Here is a 25,892-nt window from a genome sequence, read left to right as displayed (position 1 = left end):
CTTCCTCAGACACTGATAATTATTATCTACATGGAATATTCTACAAGTTAATTTCTGTGAGACACCAAGTCAAGATAACTGTGAATGTAAGCTACATGTGGTAGATAGAGAAAAGATTTAAACTGAAACTGTAATCTATATGCTGGAGATAGAGAAAAGACGAAAATTGGGAATTTAAGCTAACTGTTGTAGGTATAGGAAAATGATCTGAAGTGAGTTTGTAATTCGTGGAATGTTGTGGAATGTTCGGGAATGGTTGGGAACATCGGGTAATATTCCAGAATGTTCAGAAACACCGCGGAGCATCCCAGATCATTGTAGAACATTCCAGAACACTCTCGAATGCTGTGGAACGTTTTGGAACATTGTGGACCATGCGAAGCCTTTGTGGTATGTTCTGGCATTCGCCACTGGTATGCCTTATTCATTCACAGTGATATATAAAGCAAGACATGTCGTAGGTTCGAACGTCAATTTCTTATCAGTGCAGTGTTACATAATGTACTGGGCTACAAATCTCAGTGTTTCTCTTGTAACACTCGTATGTATTTCATGTCTGAATTTCCATACCAGACAAAATATTCCATATCATTCTTATATTGCATAGATTATATCCCATTATAGCTTTCAGATTAAGGACTTAAGGACTTGGCTACATGCAGCAGAGCAAAGTACACACATCAAAAGAAGTTTTGTATCACCCCAGTTCCCAGAACTCTGGAAGATAGACGTTGACTGTGGATATTGTCTCACAGACATAGTCCCTTTGGCCGTTCAGAGGTGTCACTAAACCTACTCAAGATGCAAACGACCATGCATGAGCAGCGCCTATTAGACGAAGGGGGTCCGACAGTCGATCACTTCCAGTCATTCCACCAGGAAGGAGGTACACGGCTCGTGTTGTCTGCAGTTCAACCGTGCCTAGACGGTCAACACCGCGGTTCGATCGCACCTGCAGTGTTACTTTGTGCCAGGAAGGTCTCTCAACAAGGGAAGTGTCCAGGCGTCTCGGAGTGAGCCAAAGCGACGTTGTTCGGACGTGGAGCGGATACAGAGAGACAGGATCTGTCGATGACATGAGGCCGCCCAAGGGTCACTACTGCAGTGGATGACCGCTACCTACGGAGTACGGCTCGGCGAAACCCTGACAGCAACGCCAACATGTTGAATAACGCTTTTAGTACAGCCACAGGATGTCGTGTTACGACTCGAACTGTGCGAAATAGGCTGCATCATGCGCAACTTCACTCCCGACGTCCATGGCGAGGTCCATCTTTGCAACCACGACACCATGCAGCGCGGTACAGCTGGACCCAACAACATGCCGAATGGACCGCTCAGGGTTGGCATCACGTTCTAGTCACCGACGAGTATCGCATATGCCTTCAACCAGACAATCGTAAGAGACGTGTTTGAGGCAACCCGGTCAGGCTGAAGACCTTAGACACACTGTCCAGCGAGTGCACCAAGGTGGAGATTCCCTGATGCTTTGGGGTGGCATTATGTGAGGCAACGTACGCCGCTAGTGGCCATGGAAGGCGCCATAACGGCTGTACGATACGTGAATACCATCCTCCGACCGATAGTGCAACAATATCGGCAGCATATTGGCGAGGCATTCGTCTTCATGGACGGCAATTCGCGCCCCCATACCGCACATCTTGTGAATGACTTCCTTCAGCATAACGACATAGCTCGATTAGAGTGGCCAGCAAGGTCTCGAGGCATGAACCCTATCGAACAAGCTTGGGATAGATTAAAAAGGACTGTTTATGGACGACGTGACCCACCAACCACTCTGAGGGATCTACGCCGTATCGCCATTGAGGAGTGGGACAATCTGGACCAACAGTGCCTTGATGAACATGTGGATAGTATGCCACGACGAAAAAAGGCATGCATCAATGCAAGAGGACGTGCTACTGGGTATTGGAGGTACCGGTGTGTACAGCAATCTGGACCACCACCTCTGAAGAGCTCGCTGTACGATGGTGCTACATGCGATGTGTGGTTTTCATGAACAATAAAAAGGACGGAAATAATGTTTATGTTGATCTCTATTCCAATTTTCTGTACAGGTTCCAGAACTCTCTGAACCGAGGAGATGCAAAACTTTTTTTGATGCGTGGATATGGATTGCATTATGCAATTATCGTCGCAACTAGAAGAGAATGATATCTTCTCTTGACGTAGGACGCTCTCTGAGTATCATATTTCCAAGGAATAACAAAGACAAGGATGGAGGTGACATGGGGAAGAAGGAGATGAAAATGTGAGTGAACCGCTAAAATACTGTGTTGTAGTTGGTTGCTTCACTTTAATGGCTAGTTGGAGCGTAGGTGAAAGACAAGGGTGTGGATATGTGCATTTGTATGGCCAGTCACGTGGTGACGATGACGTCGTAGATACGGAGAGAAGGGATTCTAACGTTATGGGTTGTAAAGCTGTGGAGTTTCTCTTAAACATCATTTTTGGTCTATAATACATACTGCCATCTGACTGTTACATATTGCCTGTCACAGTACCAACTTCTTTATTGTCTTAGTACCTCTATTTCATTTCCACACTGTCCCACACCTTGTTATATTACGGTTTAACAAAGACTCTTTTGCAAGTCACCCAATAACTGTAGAATGTAAGAAAAATAAGTTACGTATTGTATAATAGGTTCGCCAGTAGGCTTTAGTATCAAGAAACGAAGTAAATAATATCTGCTGCTCTTGATGTCTGCGTTAGAACGATGAATTAACTTTCCTAACCATACACCGGATGAGCATAAAGTATTTCTCTGACTAGAAGAACTTTTTTCTAAGCAACTCTGCCATATAGAGCCAGAGAAGCCCATACATTTCATGTGGCCATGTACAGACGCTTGCGAGGGGCCCTAAGCTTCCTTAGTCCATAGGTGTTAATTATCACAAATATTGATTCTTCAGCACATTGCTCTACACGTGACGGTAAATAAATGCTGCCTGCACAGTTCACTATCAATAATTTATTTACTAATTTAATGTACCGTGTTTGAGTAGATACAAATATTACTTCACTCAATAATAATAATAATAATAATAAAAGCTACTGAAAGAAATTTTACATCCTCTCTTTTTTTTAAAAAAATGCCTCCTTCACAATTTCAGTATTCATTTTCTTTAACTCTGATTAAATATTCAGGCCACAGAGCTTTTACATTATCTATGGTGACCGTCAGAGCTTTAATATTTTTCGTTTCAATATCCATAGGGATATGTTTACTGTAGAATCCAACTGCTTCCATTCATGTTCGAGTAACCATTCAAGAGACACAATGTTTTAAATTTGGAGGAATAATTGATCAGCCTGTTTACTTCTGCTAAACGATCACGAGCCAAACTATATTGAAATTTTGTGTATTTTAAAGCCGCCATTACTCTGATAATTTTTCTGATTTAGGCTCCCCTGCCTCAATTCTTGCGCTCCATCTTGTTTCAGACAGGCCAGGAAATGATCGATCTCCAATGTATTTTTACAACCGTTGTCATCTCTGTTGGCTTGCACTGAAGAAATTGTACAGCAGGTTCAGATAGCTAAAGAATGTACCAGCTATTTCATTATTTCTTGTAGCAAGCAGTCCTTTTAAGTTCAGACTAAGGTTTGCACAAGATGACAATGTTGCCAGCGGATAAATGTCTCTAATTTTTCCTGCATGCCTTTTATTAGCCCACTCGTATTTCATTCATTATCAAAGCACTGACCATTACTGAGGTATGAATCAGTTTCATGTTCCTTAAATACATCCATGATAGCCTTACTAATTTCTTCATCTGTCTGCAAATTTAAATACTCCAAAAACCTCTCATGAATTTCTCATTTAATTTTCCTCTGCGTTAAGACAATACTTTTTAAAGAAAAATACCTTAGAATCAGAATACAGTATTCTGCTCGGTCTCAGCCACATCTAGAGTTGCATCGCAAACAAAGGAAAAAAAAGCAGTGGTTCATGCCTTTCATCAAAGATTTTCTTTAATAGATTATTTGCACAAACAGATAAAAGTTCATTCTGTGCTCTTTTCATGTTTCTCTTGACAGCTTCTAACATGAACTGTATATTCTCTTCAAAATAGATCATATTTTGCCAATAACAGTTTTACCCCAAAAATTTACCTTTATTTGGCTCTCCTAACTGGTGGCTAATGCATCTAAAAGGCAAATTTCGTGATGCTAAAAAGACAGCAACATATAAAATTCTTTTTAATAGCTCACGTAAAAAGTCTCTTTCTTTCAACAGTTGTTCCTGGAACGTTGAATGCAAACTGCTACCTATTAGGCTTTGCTCATAATATCACGATGCTCAATAATTATATTTATACAACAAACTATTCTCGTGACGGTGAATAATAGAGTATAGATCTTTCTAAGCTGTTTTCGTGTAGCCAAAACACTTAATCCAGCTAGCTAACCTGGATGTAACAGGCTTTCTGGGATCATTCTGCAATGTTAAGCATGACCAACAGAATATATTTTTCTGGTTGTCACTCCACATTAACCAATCTTTTTTTACGTCAATTTTGTTGTTAGAGTGTTTAGAATACAAGTGATATTTTTGTAAATTTTCCACTTTGTTTGTTCACAAACTGTTCAACTGTTCGTAGATCAACATTTAACGCCACTTCTAATAGTTATGTCTCTTTCACTGTTATTAAATTCATATGGCCATTGCACAGTATCACTTGGATTCCATTCATAGTCTCTACGTCCATCAGACTCAAACTTTCGTTCGCTTATCAATCCTTCGTCAGGTGGAAAATGTTAATTTCAGATGCAATTAGTTTAGGTTTTCGCTCAGAGCATATCTCTGCTTCGACTGACGTTAAATAGTTACTTATATTCGCCGCTGTATTATCTACAGGCAAAAAGCAGCTCTATTTTTTATTTTCTCTAGTTTGCTAAGAAATTTTTCATCGACTTTACATTTTTCTGATCGCTTCTGTTCACCAGATTTATGTACATAACCCATTTAGATTGCTGGGGCTAAAGGGACCAAACTATGAGGTCATCAGTCCCTGTGTCCTATATGTGTCAAGGAGCGAAGAGTCCTCAGATAGGTAGTACTCAGAAGACAAACTGTGATAAACCCGATCGTAGCCTAGAATCAATAAAACCAAGAGACACAAGCTAAGAGAAGTGAGAGGAGTGAGAGGGGAAGGTGGGTGAGTTACTCCACTAAGAAAGAAGCAGGAGGCCGCCGGGACGTAATGTGCGACGGGAGACGCGCCCTCTGCATTGGACCAGTATTTCGTAATCCTCCATTATCACATAAAAACTAGCAACGGCAACTAGTTGATAAAATCTCAAGAAAACGAACAACCCGACAAGACAGTAAATAAACCAACTACAGATGTAAGAGAATAAGAAGAATTAGAAGGTGAGAAGACAGGAACTAGGCCAGACCACCGAACAAGGACAGCCATGGTCTCAAGGGTTAGGGCAGACGACGGAGCACCACTCCAAAACCCTAAAGCGGCTGACGAGACCAGTGTAAGATACCTTACAAAGAGGAGTAGAAACCACTTTCCGGGTAAAAAGAAATCACTTTCCGTGTAAAACCTAAAACCAGATCAGTCACTTTGATATTGTCCACTAGCGCCAGAGACAGCGCGTCTGAAAGGTCAAGGTTTCGCCGTAAGGAGGACATATTGGGATAATACGGAAGGATGTGGACCACCATCAGATTGGTACCACACCGACAGTGGGGTGGATCCTCCATCGCAGGATGTTGCTGACATGAAGCCGACAGAGAATAGTGGATTCCCCGCGAGAAACATGAAGAAAGGACTGGAATGAGATTTTCACTCTGCAGCGGAGTGTGCGCTGATATGAAACTTCCTGGCCGATTTAAACTGTGCGCCGGACCGAGACTCGAACTCGGGACCTTTGCCTTTCGCGGGTAAGTGCTCAGCCAACTGAGCTTCCCAAACACGACTCACACCCCGTCCTCACAGCTTTACTTCTGCCAGTTCTGCAAGATTCGGAGGAGAGCTTCTGTAAAGTCTGGAAGGTAGGAGGCGAGGTACTGGCGGAAGTAAAGCTGTGAGGACGGGGCGTGAGTCGTGCTTGGGAAGCTCAGTTGGTGAGCACTTGCCCGCGAAAGGCAAAGGTCCCGCGTTCGAGTCTCGGTCCGGCACACAATTTTAATGTGCCAGGAAGTTTCAAGAAGAAAGGACTGCTGTATGGTAGTGGTCTCTTTTACTGCTCGCAGTTGATTGAGGGAAACCATGGCATAGCAATCGTGTTCCAAGCCTCCAACAACTGCTGGCGTAGAGTCAACGAAAGGTCCAGTTCCAGGAATCTCGTCTTCAGAGTTTCTGTCTTAGTAGTTAACTTGAACAACCAGTCAGGATGTTCATTCCCTCGGATCCCAATGAGATCTGGAGTAGAGGCAAAGACGAAAGACCGTCCTTCTTGATGGAGGACAGAAAGGAGATTGTGAATAGTCATAATTAATGGATGTCGAGGGTAGCACTGGTCGATATCCTGCAGACTACTCAGGGAGTCAATGCCAGTTAACATGGTCTCGCCTGTGCAAGAGCGACCATGACTTAGGTCTCCAGCGATGGCCACCAATTCTGCAGTGAGTACACTGAATCTGTTTGGTGAGAAGCGTACTTCACTACACCTTTCGTGCGTTTAGGTCAAATTGATTCGTCCGTCTGCCTTAGGGCCGACATGTATCCCACTTCTGAACCCAGAAATGCATCAACGTCGGCTAGTAGCAGGTGGCGAAATAACTATCCGGTCAGCAGAGTTTTTCGGTCTGAAGTATAGACTGGGACAGATATGAGGACGGTAAAAATACCATGGGGGCGTTCACGATTGCTCCCTGGCAAGAGGCAACATTGGAGGAAGTTGGAGTTCAGAGGTGAGACACAGTATGCCACATGCTATAGTGGTTCCAATGCTGGGCCGCTGTTTTGGCAGGTGGATCTCCCTACTAAGAATAAGGACACGGTAGTTCAAGTGCTCAAGGGAGCACCGAATGTGTATCGCATAGTTGAGCAGCAGCTGCTGGCGCCTAATCTGTGATCGAAGGTCCCAAGCCTCTTACCTCAGATTAAAAACGGTACAAAGTGAACAGATACCCCATTTAGTTGCACAAGAAAAGGAGCATAATTTTCACGAAAACAACAACGTACTCGCTGCCCTGACTGCAAACATTAACTGAATGAATGAAAATAAGCACTTCACTTAAATCTGAAACATACTGCTTATAAAACACCAGCACGCTGACAGTAGAGCCAAGCGCGCTAAAAACAATCGTCATAATCGTTGCCGAAGCCGTTTTTATGAAACTAGCCAGGTCACTATGTCCGAGTCTCTAAATTCCTGTAGTCCTATTATCGATTGAATAAACGCTATTCGTGTCACGAAAGGGTTCTAGAAAGTCGCTCAATCCACATTTAAATATACACTCCTGGAAATTGAAATAAGAACACCGTGAATTCATTGTCCCAGGAAGGGGAAACTTTATTGACACATTCCTGGGGTCGATTACATCACATGATCACACTGACAGAACCACAGGCACATAGACATAGGCAACAGAGCTTGCACAATGTCGGCACTAGTACAGTGTATATCCACCTTTCGCAGCAATGCAGGCTGCTATTCTCCCATGGAGACGATCGTAGAGATGCTGGATGTAGTCCTGTGGAACGGCTTGCCATGCCATTTCCACCTGGCGCCTCAGTTGGACCAGCGTTCGTGCTGGGCGTGCAGACCGCGTGAGACGACGCTTCATCCAGTCCCAAACATGCTCAATGGGGGACAGATCCGGAGATCTTGCTGGCCAGGGTAGTTGACTTACACCTTCTAGAGCACGTTGGGTGGCACGGGATACATGCGGACGTGCATTGTCCTGTTGGAACAGTAAGTTCCCTTGCCGGTCTAGGAATGGTAGAACGATGGGTTCGATGACGGTTTGGATGTACCGTGCACTATTCAGTGTCCCCTCGACGATCACCAGTGGTGTACGGCCAGTGTAGGAGATCGCTCCCCACACCATGATGCCGAGTGTTGGCCCTGTGTGCCTCGGTCGTATGCAGTCCTGATTGTGGCGCTCACCTGCACGGCGCCAAACACGCATACGACCATCATTGGCACCAAGGCAGAAGCGACTCTCATCGCTGAAGACGAAACGTCTCCATTCGTCCCTCCATTCACGCCTGTCGCGACACCACTGGAGGCGAGCTGCACGATGTTGGGGCGTGAGCGGAAGACGGCCTAACGGTGTGCGGGACCGTAGCCCAGCTTCATGGAGACGGTTGCGAATGGTCCTCGCCGATACCCCAGGAGCAACAGTGTCCCTAATTTGCTGGGAAGTGGCGGTGCGGTCCCCTACGGCACTGCGTACGATCCTACGGTCTTGGCGTGCATCCGTGCGTCGCTGCGGTCCGGTCCCAGGTCGACGGGCACGTGCACCTTCCGCCGACCACTGGCGACAACATCGATGTACTGTGGAGACCTCACGCCCCACGTGTTGAGCAATTCGGTGGTACGTCCACCCGGCCTCCCGCATGCCCACTATACGCCCTCGCTCAAAGTCCGTCAACTGCACATACGGTTCACGTCCACGCTGTCGCGGCATGCTACCAGTGTTAAAGACTGCGATGGAGCTCCGTATGCCACGGCAAACTGGCTGACACTGACGGCGGCGGTGCACAAATGCTGCGCAGCTAGCGCCATTCGACGGCCAACACCGCGGTTCCTGGTGTGTCCGCTGTGCCGTGCGTGTGATCATTGCTTGTACAGCCCTCTCGCAGTGTCCGGAGCAAGTATGGTGGGTCTGACACACCGGTGTCAATGTGTTCTTTTCTTCCATTTCCAGGAGTGTATTTAATCCGTAGAAATTTTTCGATTATTTGCCGCTGACAAACGTGAAAAACGTTGACTGTAAGGATTTATCGTTTAATTTGACGACAGTGGTGTTCAGTCACCTGTATGTGTTGTAAAACTGTTTTCTATAGTTAGAAAGCTACAACTTGTCCCACTTTTCTTGAGTTGTGTCGCAGTCAAGCGCGGGGGTCACTATAGTGGGCTCGGGGCGAGGGATGTTATGTGGGAAAAACCTCAGCCAGTGTTGATAACAATTGTAACTCGTGCTACATTCTGACCATTAGCTGTAAAGGAAATGATGAACGGAATTAATAAGGTTTCATGAGAGCGTTCTTAAATGACGTTCATGGTCACATGCGGTACGTATATCTAGGAGTGAAAGTGAAATGAAACTAAATTAACGCCACGGTTCAGGACCAAACAATAAGGAGGGTATAGCGTAATAGCCACTCAGTGTCATCTTGCATAGATTGGCAGCAGTGACAAAAAATGGTTCAAATGGCTCTGAGCACTATGGGACTTAACATCTCAGGTCATCAGTCCCCTAGAACTCAGAACTACTTAAACCTAACTAACCTAAGGACATCACACACATCCATGCCCGAGGCAGGATTCGAACCTGCGACCGTAGCGGTCGCGCGGTTCCAAACTGAAGCGCCTAGAACCGCACGGCCACCAGCGGTCGGCGCAGCAGTGACAATCACAGTAGTCAAGCGTCACGAATATTTAATGGTTTCCGAGGAAGAGTGCCAAGCAATACCAGGGGGCATTGCCCCAAGAAAAGCTGGACAAGCTATAAAATCTTTTTGTCGTCGATTTATTTTCAGTTATTTTCAATTTAAAAACTAACCAACATTGATCGCATGTGCTTGTACGATAGCCCAGCAGCGAAAATATCAATCTTAAAAAAGAGTAGCAACTGAATAAAGAATAAAAATACATACAGAGGTATAATTTTTCTCTACGGGCCCCCAAACTGTCGCGGCATGCTACCAGTGTTAAAGACTGCGATGGAGCTCCGTATGCCACGGCAAACTGGCTGACACTGACGGCGGCGGTGCACAAATGCTGCGCAGCTAGCGCCATTCGACGGCCAACACCGCGGTTCCTGGTGTGTCCGCTGTGCCGTGCGTGTGATCATTGCTTGTACAGCCCTCTCGCAGTGTCCGGAGCAAGTATGGTGGGTCTGACACACCGGTGTCAATGTGTTCTTTTTTCCTTTTCCAGGAGTGTATATACTTTCAAATGTCTAACCGTTTTTTTCTTGCAAAAGGTAACTTATATGGAGTTTTTGTAGATACACTTCTGCATATGTTCTGACTTTACGTTACACCACAGTTACAGTAATTTCAACCCTGGGCACTGCATGCACCATATGTTGCACCGCCACAGTGGAAGTTACTTGTTCGCCAATTCTTGTATGAAACATTTCCGGACAATTGGATCGATGGAAACGGTCCAACATCATGACCACGACTTTCACCCGTAGTAGTCACTGTTGAATTTTTTTGTGAGGTTACTTTAAGTAAGAAGTTCACCGGCTCGTGGTGTCCATCCTCTTTCCGCATGAATTCGAAGTGCGCTAGAGGCAGTGACGGAGAAGCTATAGGCAAAGACATTAAGAAATTAGCTTTTGCCTCGACGCTATACATCCAATAAACGGAGCACATGTGGAAGTGTTTCAGTAACAGTTAAGCTACCATTTGCAATAATCCGCATAGTTGTACCTGGCATAGTTCCTAACAAGGGAAACTCGCAATCGCACCCATATCAGATTTACTGCTAAGGGGGCCCAGTGGACAGCCAGTCAGAAACTGAAAACAGATCAAACATGATAACAGGAAGAAGGTGTACTGGACTGTGATAAAAAATCAAAATAGAAACAGTGAATGGTGCAAGAGCAGAAGGTATAATATAGAGTAGGCAGCAAGACAAATGGCGTCATGGTTAAGTGGTTACGGTGTTAGACTTCCAAGCGGGCCTCAGTAAGCTTTTGGCCGTGGTCGCGTGGGCACCGGGTCCAATTCATTCTTGAAGAGCCACGTCTGGCTCCACAGGAGGTGATAGGCGTTCACTTCTCTACTACTGGCAGTACCGTCTATATTGAAATGACGATGGAGGTAGCATGTGCTGAAGTAGTTCGACAACACGCACAGGGACTCAAGTTTAAGCATTCTGACGGGCCTGTTGGGCAGGTGACGGTAGACCACGCTGAGTCACTTCAGGAAGCGCCTGTGCTCCCGCCGGCACTCCCCATTGGGAATGGCGGTGCGGCCGAGGCCCCACCGGCACCACTTCCTCCGACGGCTGCTAGACCATCTCCAGAGCTCGATGTCCAGTCCACCTGCTGTGATAGACATCGACGCGAGTGCGGTGCTGGTCTTTGCTTTTCTTCAGACGGGCAAGACTTCAGATACTGAAAGTCTTCTTTCCGACACAGAACAGCACCTCCGAAAGCAGCGGTTACCCCGAAACCGGAAGAAGAGAACACCCTCGGACGACACACTTCTTCACGTGGCATCACAGGCACTGGACCGAATACCAGACAGTGATCTCCCTTCGAACGCCCTGACGACAGGAGTGGCCGCTCCTGATGTCCCATATGAGGAGCGTCCCTTCCACCACCTGCGATCCAACCTGATAACAATGGATCCCGTGGACGGAAGTTCCCTGGATTCCGCTAAGGCAGCGTTACCACACGTAGCCCATGATGAGTGCAACACTCGCCTGCCACCTGTTCCGATCTGCTGGGCTGACGATGGCGACGATGGAGCAGATCCGGATGGTAGCTCACCTGTCAGGCAGTGCCCCACAGTGGTGCCTGACCCACTTTCCACCCAGTGGCTGCGGTCAATGTTTCAAGCCAGCCGGACATCTCTGCCAGACTCTCTGTCCCAATAACACGAGCACATCCACAACACTACCGCAACGTGACGATGAATCTGGCCACCTTTCAGGCTCCACATAAACTGTCAATGTTCCGAGAGACCAGTTACGTTGCTGATGTCAGTATTGCCCTCCTCCAAGAACTGATCGTCGCTGATTTCTATGCCCTCACTGGCTACACAGCACACGTCTCCCATGCCCCTGACGACGGTAATGGAGTCGCCATTTTCCTCCGCGCTGGACTCCCTGCTGAAGATGTAGTGTACCTTCCTAAATGCTAGAGGTATGGCCGTCATGCTGTTCAGCGTATGTATATGCACCGTCCGGCACCAGTCGACGTCGTGAACGATATACCTTCCTTGCTGACAAGGAAGGTGTCACCTGGATGAAATGGTCTTCAGTGGCGATTTCAGCTCCACACAAGGGCTTACTGACCAATTTCCATGACATTCCCTGTATGCGGCATGCGGCCCTCTCTATCATCATCGACCAAGTTCAGCTTGTTGACACATGGACAGAGGTTCATGGCACCCACACAGGTTTCACCTGCCATACGGCGCACTCGTCCAGTCTTGTCGACCGTATGTACCTCACACATTGCCTTGCTCACGGCACTCGACATACTTATGTTTGGCGTCGGGCTTTCTCCGACCATGAAGCCTACACCTGCCATGTCGTCCTCACCTGCCAACAATTGAGGCAGAGTCACGGCCTGAGGAAATTAAACGTTTCCCACCTGACTGACCGTGATTGCCGACCGATCGTTGAGGACGTGTGGGCCCTCTGTCGTCGACGTCGCCAAGCCTACACATCCACCTTATCCTGTTGACAATCGTACATGAAGCTGGCTCTATGCAGGGCACTGATGGGATATTTCAAAGATTTCAAAGCTTGGCAAGCGAGTACCATGAATTTTTATTATATGATGTTACATGACTGAATTTCGATGGCATTCTCTCCTGTCTGTCAGACGATAATGCAGCGTGGCAAAGAGATCACTTCACCCATGCGACGATACTTGGAAAGGACACTTGTCGGGTCCTGCACCAGTGACCATATGCGTCAGGAAACGCCATCCATCAACCATATCCTCACAGAACGCCGACGTCGTCGTCGAGCTGTCATCCACGACCTCACCGATGCGAATTGACGACGATGCACTACGCAGTGCGTCATTGGTCATGCTTTCCATTCTCATTTCAACTGTCTGTATGCTACCGTCCCACATCACCCGACCTTAATCAAGGAGGAAGCAGCACTCACTGTCAACACCATGCCACAGGACATGGCTCAAAAACTTCAGGAAGACGTAACACCAAAAGAAGTCCTAGATACTATCAAGGTGGGAGTTGCCAGCAAGTCCCCTGGATCTGGCAGTCTCCCTCATAAATTTTAAAAGTGTTTTATCTATCTGCTGGTATCTACTTGGCCGTCTATCTGAAGTGAAATGATGTCACCCACAACGACGATCCCACCACCTTCCTTGATAGAGTCATCATCCTGGTCCCTAAGCCACATGGGCAATCACGGATCTGTTATTACCGGCCCATCACTCTAGCCAACAGTGAAATGAAAACTTTCACCCCTTTGTTGGCCTCATGACTCAAGAAGGCAGCAAGATACGTCATGTCTCTCGATCAGACTTCGCTGGGCGGTGAGAACAATATCCAGACGGCCCTTTGTCCCTACAGACACATGATCGCACTCGCGAGGTCGCAACATTTACCTGGTGCACTGGTATCGCTTGGCTTCAGTCAGGCATTCGGCCGTGTCGACCATACCCTTTTGAAATCGGTCCTCCAGCACATGCGTTTTCCGGTCATATTGTAACAGTGGTAATGCGCCTCTTGAGCGGCGCGACTTCAAGAATACACTGTAATGGTTGCTTCACCGTGCCTCTAGCGACCGAGCGCTCTTCCCGACAGGGTTGCCCACTTTCCACGATACTGTATGCTTTGGCGATAGGGCCCGTATTCCAGGGACCTCACCAACGCCTAGTGGGCCTGACGTTGCGTGGACACCACTTCTGTTGTATGTACTATGCTGACGGTCTTGCCAGGCGTTGTAGCCGAGCACTTCTAGGCGCTTCAGTCTGGAACCGCGCGACTGCTACGGTCGCAAGTTCGAATCCTCAGAGCCATTTTAACTGTTTGAATTTGCTGACGGTTCGAATCCTGCCTCGGGCATGGATGTGTGTGATGTCCTTAGGTTAGTTAGGTTTAAGTAGTTCTAAGTTCTAGGGGACTTATGACCACAGCAGTTGAGTCCCATAGTGCTCAGAGCCATTTGAACCATTTTTTGCTGACGGTCTTGTCCTCTACCTACGCAGTGAAGACGTTGTTCGCGGGGCTCTGATTAGGGAGCGACAAATGGGGAGGCATCAGACGGTTCTCTTAACATTTCCAAATCGAAGGTTCTGCTCGTTGTTGAGGGTAGAGAGATATGTCGCACCTCTAAGTGTGGCCATCAGCGTCTGCTGTTTGGGCACTGATTTTATGAATTACCTCCGTTGTTCAGTGGCAACAAACAGTAGACATCTCCACCAAACGTCCAGGCTGGCCGGGAGGATCACCGACTTAGATCTCTCGACACTGTATAGTATGCACAATACATGAGTGCCTACCACGCCTCTCGCATCTCCTATGTGACACACGTGTTCCCAGTTCCGATTACACTCGCCCGTCGTATGTTGATGGCGATGGGATCCTTTGTCTGTACTGGGATGTTATTTAAAGTTCAATATTCGTCCCTTGCCCTCCCACGGGAGCGCGTTGCGGTGGGCCTGTTCCACGTGTCAGACATAGTTTGGCACTTTTTGTAAGCTCCCAACTGAAATTCTTGCGCCGTTGTCCGGCGAGCTTCAGCGGATTGATTTGGCATGGATATGCACCAGTCTCCAATTCAGCTCCAGTCATGTTATCAGACATTCCACCTCCCTTTTATCACTTTCGGTATGTCTTTCTGGAATTAAGGAACATCCTACACTCCTTAAACACTTCCACGTATACTCCGGACAATGACTGTACACGACACATTACAAATGTGTCTACCCCCCTCCCCCAATCCCACTGTACACGAAACTCCCAGATCATATGGCGTCGTGTGTGGAAAGCGGTGCATGTAGGCTTTCTCGACACCTGCGTCCAGTCCACCTGGTATATCACCGTCAATCGCAAACAGGTCAACCAATTTCGTTTGCACTGCATTCGCCTTGCTGACACACCCCTGTGTTTACTCTGGTGTAGACGACACAGACGCTCACCAATTCTCATATGGTCTGTCGTCTGACGTCTGGAGGTTCCGCCCGGCATATCTTGGCTTTCCTTACCCGACAAACACCTGCTCAGATCACTTTCCAGACACATTTATTCCCAGATGTGTTTCATTACCCTTAACGAAAACTAACGCTGTGCTGTGAATCGGATACGTGGTTATACGGTCCGCTACCTTTTTGGCCCCGACGAGAAATCAGAACTGGCTTATTGGACGTACCTTGCGCCTTTCTTGACCCGCATTCCAGTTGGAACATCCAAGTCATGAGATGTTGATGCTTATTTTGCCAACGTGATGCTCTGAACGCACTACAAACGAAATCTCCACTAAAATTTCGAGGAGACACGGTTGTGTGTTCCACCAATTCGAAGACGCTAGCGACTTCTGGAATTCTTGACATAGACTAACTTAAAAATATATATACATAAAAACGGAAAAGTACAAAAAATAAGTAATAATAAAAGCAAAAAATTAAATAAAATAAACTAAAAAAGACAAATGCCCCTACACAACTATTTTCATTTTCATCGCTAATCTGTATGTTCTTCGCCCCTACTTTCTTCCTTTCCTACACACTTCTAGTAACAGGTTAGTTGTTTTGGGATAGGCGTAGATAGGCGCCAACGCCTGAAGAGGTGCAGTTTCTATTTTTGTTGGAACACAACTGGCAGTGGCAAGTGGATCTTTCTTTCCTGTCCAGAGATGGAAAAACTAACGAACTAAAAGAAAAAAAAAAAAAAAAACGGCGTGCCGTGTTCAAGCCGCCCTTGTGCTAATATTTTTTTTCCGCTATTCGCTTTATTCAAATTTGTATCTTTGTCGTGGTGTAACATACGTTTGCTATAGAGAGGTGTAAGGTAGGGGACTATAATGACAGTTGATTCTGCAAAATTACTCTATTAGCAGCCGAAAGGAAGTGGCTTTCGAAAGGGAACCGCAAGCGTTTGATGACAAGGCGATAAGTCAACCGAATCCTCCACCGGAAAACACGTCTGGCGTGTCATACACGACATTATTGATATTACATGTGTCATATAATGGGAATTTCTTGTCGAAGCACCTAATTTGTATACATCGTAAGTGAGTGAGATGTGCCTCCTTGCCCGATATACATCTTCCTATGAATGTGAATGTGATCACTCCCGAGGAAATGATGAAAACATAATAGTTTGTCACATAAGCTGCAATAAATGAACGCATCAGTTTCACACTCACTCAGTTTCTCTGTGCTCTGTCAAAAAATATGTTTTTAATGTATTTGAAGTTGCGTTCCGTTTTAGAAGCCTTGAATCTTCAATTCCTTTGTTGCAACATAGTTCACACCAGTTTATTTGTTGTTTTCATTTCTGTCAGACGTCTATGTGCTATCCCGCCTGCTCTTCATCACATTTACTTGCGACTGTAACGTATTCTTACCACATGACTCATATTCTATAACCAATGTATATAGTACGACAACTGCCAAGACTACATACAGAGAAGAAAACATTTCAATGACTAGACGGACAGTTCATAATGTTGTGGGGAAAAGAAGTGGCATGAAGAATTTTGAACCCAACTCGCTCGCATGGTAGTCAGACAGCATGACCATTTGCCCACAGCTCGTGGTCGTGCGGTAGCGTTCTCGCTTCCCGTTCCCGGGTTCGATTCCCGGCGGGGTCAGGGATTTTCTCTGCCTCGTGATGACTGGGTGTTGTGTGCTGTCCTTAGGTTAGTTAGGTTTAAGTAGTTCTAAGTTCTAGGGGACTGATGACCATAGATGTTAAGTCCCATAGTGCTCAGAGCCATTTGAACCATTTGCCCACAACGCAATTGCTGTTACAGTTTTCTCTTTATTGCACTTCTTGTTCTTGGACAGTTTATTGTTTATACTTTGCTTTTCGTTCACAGTACAGTACATCTTCTTCTTGTTTTCATTCCTGATCTGTGCTCAGTTTTTGACGGGCTATCCACTTGGCCATCTTACCATTAAGTCTGACGGGGTTTGTTAGAAGTAGATGTTTGTCACCAGAAAAAGACTTTATGCTCCCCCTGTATTATCAACTGGTGGAACTTACTCAGAAGTTGTTGTGACACATTCGTAGCAACAGGCACAGTAAACATTCATCAGCATTTAATTTAAATAAATTTATTGTCACAATCCGACAAAACAATGAATACACTGAACATCTTGGAGTACATACAGTCACTATCTCTGCTTCAGCAGAAACTGCAAATAGTCGTGTTATGAATGCTATGACTGATAACATTAAGTCCATGATAAACGAAGTAGAAATTACTGCTGGCACCTCCTGACATGTAGTATGTGGTGCATATTTGTATTTCCTTCGAGACACTAGAGGGCACTGAAAGGTTTCTTTATGGTTTTTTATAATAAGAAAAATCATGAATATTTGTTAGAATATACTGAAACTCTTGTTGTAAACAACAAAACCCTCGACTATCAGTCTGAAATAAAAAGTAAAAGCCTTACTGGGTGCGATTTTACATTTTAAGTAACCAACAGAAAATTGTATAAGCAATATTAGAGTATTACATCTACTGTTGTAGAATTTGTAAAAGAAATGGTAACATAAATGGAAACGATCGCTATTTCCTTCAAAATAAAGTAAAATATAATTGTTGTCGAGTTGTCAGAGACAGAACAAAGTACAAACATTCTAAAATCACCTGAATGAGAGTAAATCAGTATCCAAATAAAAATTACGTAGGAGAGAAAAATTTCAAGACTATGAAATATCTGCACATCGATGGCTCCCTTTTTAAATATATGGCAATACGTCAGCTCTGATATAAAACAGACTACGCAAACTCATTAGAGGCCATGTGGGGTACACGTGAGATCCGACGAGATAGACGCAGTCGTGCAGCAGAAGGTAAGGTAAATTTTAAAATCTTCTATATTTATGTTACGTAAGTGGAATGGAGAATGAAACACCGTTTAGAAGCATGGTACACTCATCAAATAGAGATAATAGTTAGTGGTAGTGAGATGTCACATGAAATTATATGCAAATTTAATGGACAATCTATGTAACATATTGGTGGACGTACCGACGGCCTGTAGGTCATCGAGTTGGAAGTGATGTCTTATCATGGTTCATATGCAGTGGCTCCACGAAAAGTTTTACATTACTGTTAGTCTGTAATTGCACAGAATATCACGAGAAGCGATACCTTTGAAGACAGCAAGTCTATAAACGGTTGATTCAGTAATTATATAGAATTATTTTCAGAAGCTTAGGAAATGAATATACACTAAGGCGAATCAGTAAAGGAGATGGTAATGATATTTGGTATCATGATACAATTACCTGTACCCCTGGAAGAAAATGCAATAGAAGATCCAAAAGACTGTCTTGATAAAATATTGCAGGCCCTTGAGGAACTATATTCAGTGAGGAGACTTAGTCACAGATCAGCAATTTGCAGAGGAACAGCAGGAGACTAACAGGATGCGATGATAATCACTGATGAAAAAGAAACTGGCAAAGTAAAGAAATGCATAACTTGATACACGTCCGCCAGTGTTCACACTGACTTTTTTCCTGTTGATCAATTTCTGCCATATTTTAAAATCAATTCCGCCAGTGGCTTCGACCTGAGAACAAAATACATCATCCATAACAGAGATAACTGCGATACCACAAGTAGTTAGCACCCTTACCCTAACCCATTCTGTATAGTTTGCTGTGCCTCTTACTATGGTAATGTACAGGGTTATTACAAATGATTGAAGCGATTTCACAGCTCTACAATAACTTTATTATTTGAGATATTTTCACAATGCTTTGCACACACATACAAAAACTCAAAAAGTTTTTTTAGGCATTCACAAATGTTCGATATGTGCTCCTTTAGTGATTCGGCAGACATCAAGCCGATAATCAAGTTCCTCCCACACTCGGCGCAGTATGTCCCCATCAATGAGTTCGAAAGCATCATTGATGCGAGCTCGCAGTTCTGGCACGTTTCTTGGTAGAGGAGGTTTAAACACTGAATCTTTCACATAACCCCACAAAAGAAATCGCATGGGGTTAAGTCGGGAGAGCGTGGAGGCCATGACATGAATTGCTGATCATGATCTCCACCACGACCGATCCATCGGTTTTCCAATCTCCTGTTTAAGAAATGCCGAACATCATGATGGAAGTGCGGTGGAGCACCATCCTGTTGAAGGATGAAGTCGGAGCTGTCGGTCTCCAGTTGTGGCATGCGCCAATTTTCCAGCATGTCCAGATACACGTGTCCTGTAACGTTTTTTTCGCACTAGAAAAAGGGGCCATAAACTTTAAACCGTGAGGCATCCAGAAGCTTTAAACTGCGCATACCATCGCCGAATGGAGTTAGCAGTTGGTGGATCTTTGTTGAACTTCGTCCTGAAGTGTCGTTGCACTGTTATGACTGACTGATGTGAGTGCATTTCAAGCACGACATACGATTTCTCGTCTCCTGTCGCCATTTTGTCTCACTGTGCTCTCGAGAGCTCTGGCGGCAGAAACCTGAAGTGCGGCTTCATCCGAACAAAACTTTATAAGTTTTTCTACGTATCTGTAGTGTGTCGTGACCATATGTCAATGAATGGAGCTACAGTGAATTTATGAAATCGCTTCAATCATTTGTAATAGCCCTGTATGGGCAATTTCGATTTTATTAAATTAATAAAAGTTCCAGTATGTAGCGAGGAAGCGTATTCATGTTTAACAGCGCAGCACCCCCACCTGAACAATACCAGCTGAAGTTGGCTTTTTCATTCACGAGTGCGGCTGGTTGGTTTTTTCGAATTCATAGGGAGACGTGCTCCCAAGGGCGACCTCCTCTCACGTCATGAGTGTGACGCACCTCTCACATCGTTTCCAGGTGCACCTTTATTTTTCGCGCGAGCGCCAGGAGGGGAGAGAAGCAAAGTTTTTCGTCACTTTATAGTCTAAACATTGGCTCAGAGAGGTCCACATGTGGCTAGGGTAAGTGCTGCTTCTCCAGATGGCTGACTTGAAAAAAATGATTCAGATGTAATTTCTGTCAGGCATCGTTTGATCTTAGAGTCCTTATGGCACTATTTCATTTAACTAGTATCACTGTAATGCCCTTTTTTGCGGTGCGCGAGTGATCTTCAGCCCATTTTCTAAACGGATCCTTGTGTACCAATTTCCACGTCTTTGCTCATTACAGAGGCAGTTTCTTGCTGTGGTCAATACAATTATTTTTGCGAATGTAAATTTGAGAGTGATCTCTGGAGACAGTGTTTCATGTTTCGTTTCTCCCATACCTCCAGGCCCACTCGCATGTGTATAAAGCATGATCATATAATCTAATACTTTTTATGTATGTTAATGGCATTGGAAAATACACTTTAGTTATGTGCAGTTTTCTGTGTCTGTGTTTCTTAGAGTAAATAAAGAGGTCTTTTACTAAACTTTCCCTGTTAAATCTGTAGCTGTATAACGCCTGACCCTATAACTTAGTGGGTTTGCAAAGCCAGAAGGCTTTTTCGTTCTAACCGTTGCGCAAATCATACATTACGCATTTGAATAAATGCGAGAGCGCTCTGGCTGCCGTAAGGGCCAGCCAGCATCGGACATTAAATCGATGGCAACTTGCAAGCTATCACAACATTCCTCATAGGTGACTGAGTCGTGGCATGTTAAAAAAAATGGTTAGAGTAACAGAAGGTGGAAATGAGATCTAATGCAAACGAATCACATAGTCTGATTACATGTTGGTTGTTCCGATGGGATAAGGTTAAGAACACTAAAGAACGTTATAGTTTATCAAAGTAGCAATTCAATAAAGAATTCTCTGGCGCAAGAAAAAGACATTTTGTAATGTGAAAAAATGCCGAATAACACTGTAGTTCTAAGTCCACCTTAAACTGTAGGTCCTCCCCTCCCCTCCCCCAGAAACGGTCTGGGTAAGTCGGTTCGGAGGTCGGAGGAAGACTGGGACATACCACCTCGTATAAGATGATTCCCAGTAAAGAACTGTGGTGTCCAACCAGCCTTCGCGTTGATGACAGATTTACTTACGTTTCAATAGTTTGCAGTCCTTTTTTCCCGCAATTTCCACTGAGCTACAGAAACGTATCAATCCTAAGTAGAGGTAGATAGAGATGGCTTGTAGGTTCACATAGTCGCACGGGTGAAGTGCACGAAGACTTACTTAAGAAAAGATAAGAGATGTATTATTTATCCGTCAGTGCAAGGTGTTACAATAATAACCATTTGGGCTACAAGTAGAATAAGAAAAACACAGATATTAACTGAGGATAGACAGCCATTTTTCTTAACTGAACGCCTTGGTCGATCTTAATTCATATTTTTGTCTGATGCTTTGAATGATCTGCTTTAACTGTAACGAAGAAGCGTGGAACGCTGAGAACAAAGAAGGATAGGAGGGATAAAATAATTAATTTTGTTGAATGCGTGGCTCCAAGGGAATTAAAAATAATTCGGTGTTGCAGACAACGTGAATACGTTAGAAATGAAAGTTGTCTCTCGTGTGTTAATTCCCTTGTTGAAAATATTTCATATCCAGTCACTGCCGATCTGAAAAATGCTCATTCTTCCGTACCATTATTTTAAAAATAAACCATACCACTATCACATCCTGAAAAATAACCCTGAAAATAATTTCAGCACCAAATGCTGTGAGGGGTACTCTACATCAAAGGACAGTGACAACACAAGACTGAAAATGAGTGCATAATATCCATCATGCTGGTTAGGCGCACAGTGAAGTATTTGTTAAATCGAATTTAACATTCCAAGCGAACAATGGATTTGTTTCCCCCTTTCCATGTTATCGCAGACGGCTAAAAAATAGACCGTGTTATTATGAAGCGAAACTGGAAGTTCGTGAAAGAAGAAAAAAAGAACAAGGAAAGATCAATTAAAGAATCAAAGTTGTTTGCAATTGGTCGGTATGGTATAAGGTAAGAAATATAAAGAAAAATAAGCACAATTCCGCATGAAAGAGAGAGAGAGTGATTCTATCAAATAAAAATGTACACCTCTGCGCCTTAAATTCGTGGACGCACAATCCGATAGTGAGAGCGCATGGAATAACGCCTGCACGTGTGCCCCGGAGCGTAGTTCCGCAGATGGGGTTATTGTAATCAAAGTCTGTACGTACGCGATGGCGCAACACGTTTCGGTACGAAATTAGGGTCATGTACTAGTAGACAATCAGCAGCAGACGTGGCGTAGTGAAGAGGCACTTGACTGGAATCAGCGAGGATGGCAGTTATAGTCCCCAGGTTCAGGTTCCCCTCCGATTCTTTAACGGCAACTGCCAGGATGGTTCCTTTGAAAGAGACACTGAAGGCAATTGCCGGGATGGTTCCTTTGAAAAAAGACACTGACGTTTTTCTTCTTCTTTCTCGATCCGAATTATTGTCTGTAATGACTTCTTCGTCTACGGGACTTTCTTTTTCACAGTAGTAAACAATCTTTCGAAAATGGTTCAAATGGCTCTAAGCACTATGGGACTTAACATATGAGGTCATTAGTCCCCTAGACTTAGGACTATTTAAACCTAATTAACCTAAGGACATCACACACATCCATGCCTGAGTCAGGATTCGAACCTGCGACGGCAGCAGCAGCGCGGTTCCAGAGTGAAGCGCCTAGAACCGCTCGGCTACAGCGGCCGACCAATCTTTCGACTTCACTGAAGAACGCTGCTTTCTTACCAGCGAAATACAAAGACAATAGGTCGGTATCATCTCATGATAATTCTGTAGTTCGTGTAACAAACAGATTTTTCGTATATGAATACCGCCAGTCAGTAGACGTGAACGGACCACGCAAAGTAAGCAACAAAGAGAAAGTCATTAGTTTTATATGTCCTTAGATACTTGTCATCAATGTGTAACAACCTGTGCCTTGTCGTTACATATCGTTCTAATTCACTGCAGTAATTGTTGAAAGAAGGGAGACAATTAGTAAAGGATCACTATTCAAGTGGACTTAGTGAATAAATAATTTATCCTCCCACATAAACAGTCAGTTCCCTTTGCTATCTGTTGTTCTTATGCTGACCTCCATATCTCTCGATTCACAACAAATGCTGTCGAAACTATGCTGGTAGACTATTACTTGTATATAACAAGGTGGCCCGTATGTGTTGAACCATTTTTTTTTAAACGAAAGAAAATGATTAAAAATAAATTTAAAGTCAAGTAATATGAGGTAGGAACTGGTGATAACACATAAATGTTGCAGGGTGGGCTGGACGGATTGTCCGGCAGGTTGTAAGGTGGTTGTTATCCGGTTTACCCATCCGTCACGAAATTTAAGAAACACATGTACTAGTACGTGAACACAAGCGTCAACATGCCTCTCCCTGAAGTGTGCAACGTTTCTGATTTTCACCGCATACACAGCTGCCTTCACTCGTCCCCACACAAAAGAGGCCCCTATTTTTGTGGCATTGCTATTCGTGCTCCTGATTCATATTCATACTTCAGGTATGACATCAGGTAGGACATCAGCCTCACCATATATCATGGACTTCTGAAGAAGTCTCTTGTAAATGGAGGAAACAGCATTCCCATACCCAACTTCCACTGCTTGCAGTGCCGTACCAGGTCACTATGAAGAATCACCCTACTGATGCAGTGAATTAATTGAATGCACAACGGAAGTTAATATGGAGACTTCAACACGACGATACAGGAAACAGATTCATTACACTCTTGTCAAAGTCCCCTTTTTTATCAGTGATCTCACAAATTATATGCGTATATGGCGTAATTTGTATGGCAGGAAGCGGAAAAAGGAATCATATTTTCTGAAAGAGACGTTTAAAAGTCTTTCGCTCGAACAGCACGCATCGTGTACCAAAAGACAAACCTTATGAGTATGGTTCCTAAAGATGAAATGGTGGTTTCCACCACACTATATTTACATATAACATCAGCATGAGTTCTCTGAGTGACATGGAGACCTCATGGAGTATAATAAGCACTGAGCCTCACAACACATCAACATTCACGCGACCGAAAACAATGGAGGGAAACTACACTATATGTACGCACTACTATTACAGAAGGGTTTCGAAGAAACAAAAAGTTTCGAAGAAACAAAAATCTATGCTCATCATATTTACCAAGGTCGTAATGTGTTGTTGTTTTGTGGTCTTCAGTCCTGAGACTGGTTTGAAGCAGCTTTCAATGCTACTCTATCCTGTGCAAGCTTCTTAATCGCCCAGTACCTACTGCAACCTACATCCTTCTGAATCTGCTTGGTGTATCCATCTCTTGGTCTCGCTCTACGATTTTTACCCTCCACGCTGCCCTCCAGTACTAAATTGGTGATCCCTTGATGCCTCAGAACATGTCCTACCAACCGATCCCTCCTTCTAGTCAAGTTGTGCCACCAACTTCTCTTCTCCCCAATCCTATTCAACACCTCCTGATTAGTTATGTGACCTATCCATCTAATCTTCAGCATTCTTCTGTAGCACCACATTTCGAAAGCTTCTATTCTCTTCTTGTCTAAACTATTTATCGTCCATGTTTCACTTCCATACATGGCTACACTCCATACAAATACTTTCAGAAACGACTTCCCAACACTTAAATCAATACTCGATGTTAACAAATTTCTCTACTTCAGAAACGTTTTCCTTCCTATTGCCAGTCTACATTTTATATCCTCTCTACTTAGACCATCATCAGTCATTTTGCTTCCCAAATAGCAAAACTCCTTTACTACTTTAAGTGTCTCATTTCCTAATCTAATACCCTCAGCATCACCTGATTTAGTTAGACTATATTCCATTATTCCGATTTTGCTTTTGTTGATATTCATCTTACAGCCTCCTTTCAAGACGCTGTCCCTTCCATTTAACTGCTCTTCCAGGTCCTTTGCTGTCTCTGACAGAATTACAATGTCATCGGCGAACCTCAAAGTTTTTATTTCTTCTCCATGGATTTTAATACCTACTCCGAACTTTTCTTTTGTTTCCTTTATTGCTTGCTCAATATACAGATTGAATAGCATCGGGGAGAGGCTACAGCCCTGTCTCACTCCCTTCCCAACCACTGCTTCCCTTTCATGTCCCTCGACTCTTATAACTGCCATCTGGTTTCTGTACAAATTGTAAATAGCCTTTCGCTCCCTTTATTTTACCCGTGCCACCTTCAGAATTTGAAAGAGAGTATTCCAGTTAACATTGTCAAAAGCTTTCTCTAAGTCTACAAATGCTGGACACGTAGGTTTGCCTTTCCTTAATCTAGCTTCTAAGATCAGCCGTAGGGTCTGTATTGCCTCACGTGTCCCAATATTTCTACGGAATCCAAACTGATCTTCCCCAAGGTCGGCTTCTATTCGTCTGTAAAGAATTCGCATTAGTATTTTGCAGCTGTGACTTATTAAACTGATAGTTCGGTAATTTCCACATCTGTCAACACCTGCTTTCTGTGGGATTGGGATTATTGTATTCTTCTTGAAGTCTGAGGGTATTTCGCCTGTCTCATACATCTTGCTCACCAGATGGTAGAGTTTTGTCTGGACTGGCTCTCCTAAGGCCGTCAGTAGTTCCAATAGAATGTTGTCTACTCCCGGGGCCTTGTTTCGATTCAGGTCTTTCAGTGCTCTGTCGAACTCTTCGCGCAGTATCATATCTCCCATTTCATCGTCATCTACATCCTCTTCCATTTCCATGATATTGTCCTCACGTACATCGCCCTTGTATAGACCCTCTATATACTCCTTCCACCTTTCTGCTTTCCCTTCTTTGATTAGAACTGGGTTTCCATTTGAGCTCTTGATATTCATACAACTGGTTCTCTTTTCTCCAAAGGTCTCTTTAATTTTCCTGTAGGCAGTATCTATCTTACCCCTAGTGAGATAAGCCTCTAC

This window comes from Schistocerca americana, chromosome X (genome assembly GCF_021461395.2).
Source record: "Schistocerca americana isolate TAMUIC-IGC-003095 chromosome X, iqSchAmer2.1, whole genome shotgun sequence".
In the NCBI taxonomy this organism is placed as follows: Eukaryota; Metazoa; Arthropoda; class Insecta; order Orthoptera; family Acrididae; genus Schistocerca; species Schistocerca americana.
This window is presented reverse-complemented; position numbering follows the sequence as displayed.